Here is a 1,917-nt window from a genome sequence, read left to right on the forward strand (position 1 = left end):
GGGCATGAATGCTAAGTGAGATAAGTCAGACAGAGAATGACAAATACCATATGATGACACTTATATGTGAAATCTGAAAAAGCCAAACTTGTAAAAACATAGAATAGAATGGTGGTTAACAGAGGCTGGATGGTAGGGAAATTAGGGATATATTATTTACAGGTACAAACTGAAAACACATAGATAAAGACGTCCTGGAGAGCTAACGCTCAGCATAGTGATTATAATCAACAATCCTGTATCACAAATTTCAAAATTGCTGAGAGATTAGATCTTAATTGTTCCCACTATGAAGGAAGAAATGATAATTACATGATAGAAGTGTTAGCTAATGCTACCTTGGTAATCATATTGCAATATGTAAATATATCAAATTTACATGTTACACATCTTAGACTTGCATCATGTGTCAATTATATTTCAATTAAAGATATAACGATCATTGTGTATTTTATGTTAAAAAAAACTGGTAACTGGTGTTCAGGGAATGATTTTACTGAACAGTATAATCATGGCTATTGTTGAAGCTGACTTCTATAGATTTAGATTCTTAATAGCCATTTTCAACATTCAAGAGTGGAAATGCGGAACTGTAGAATCCCTAAGGATCAGCAGTAAGAGACAAATAGTAGGACAACATGAAGCCAAAGTATGAGAAGTATACATCAACCATAGGTAAGAGCCTACTAAAGTAATGATATCAAAAGCAAGAATAGAATTCAGCATGTAGAAGACACCAAAGATGGCCACCAGCATCCTGATGGCGTGGGGAGCTCTGGTCTCTGGTGGGCATTTGCGGTAGCCTTTGCAGTTATGAATATACTGTATTTTCTGGTGATGCCTGTGCAGGAGTGGCACCATGGAACCACTGGAACAGACCATGAGGCCAATAAAGATGGCATCAGAGACAGACAACAAGAATAAAAAAACCTGGGGCGCCTGGGTGGCTCAGTCGGTTGGGTGTCTGACTTCGGCTCAGGTCATGATCTCACAGTTGGTGAGTTGGAGCCCCGTGTTGGGCTCTGTAGCCTGCTTCGGATTCTCTCTCTCTCTCTCTCTCTCTCTCTCTCTCTCTCTCTCTCTCTCTCAAAAATAAAACATTTAAGGGCGCCTGGGTGGCTCAGTCGGTTAAGCATCTGACTTCAGCTCAGGTCATGATCTTGCAGTCCGTGAGTTGGAGCCCCGCGTCGGGCTCTGGGCTGATGGCTCAAAGCCTGGAGCCTGCTTCCGATTCTGTGTCTCCCTCTCTCTCTGCCCCTCCCCTGTTCATCCTCTGTCTCTGTCTCAAAAATAAATAAACGTTTAAAAAAATTTTTTTTAATAAATAAATAAATAAATAAATAAATAAATAAATAAATAAAACATTTAAAAAAAAAAAGACAACTCCTGTAGTAGGACCTATGGATGAACAAAACCATTTGCCTTGGGTATAGTTTTATGTGTCCTGTGAACCAGTGATTTTCACAGGAACATAGATATTAATTAAGACACTGGAAATCCAGCAGATTCAAGAGTAAAGACCAAGGACCTTGGGGGCTCTTCCTCTGAGCATCATCCTCCCTTCTCTCCTAGGGAAGAGAGGGACACACTGAAAGGTGCTCAGGACCCAGGTGGAGCACAGGGAGGTGGTGCGAGCCATCTGGCGGGTGTAACAGACAAGTTTACACCCAAAGGTGGACAGGGGTTGCTTTAAGACAAAAGATGCCATAGCATGTGGAGTCCCAGTGGAAAGAAGAACCAAGAGATTGGCTATAACCATGTGGGGGAGAATCATGTTGGGGAGCCTCCGCTGGTGTCCACGCAAGATTGGAGATATGTTATGACACTGGCAAAAGACCCAACCCCAATCTATACCACAAAGATGGTTTTCAGAGCCACTTCCCCTGTGGTTCTTAGGGTATTGTTCTGAAAAGACAT

The 1,917-nt window shown here is 41.7% G+C and overlaps 1 pseudogene; it reads right to left on the minus strand.

The window, feature by feature from the left end:
* Positions 1-570: 570 nt before the first annotated feature.
* Positions 571-1,917, minus strand: LOC125152496 (vomeronasal type-1 receptor 4-like; annotated as a pseudogene).

Source organism: Prionailurus viverrinus, chromosome E2 (genome assembly GCF_022837055.1).
Source record: "Prionailurus viverrinus isolate Anna chromosome E2, UM_Priviv_1.0, whole genome shotgun sequence".
Lineage (NCBI taxonomy): Eukaryota > Metazoa > Chordata > Mammalia > Carnivora > Felidae > Prionailurus > Prionailurus viverrinus.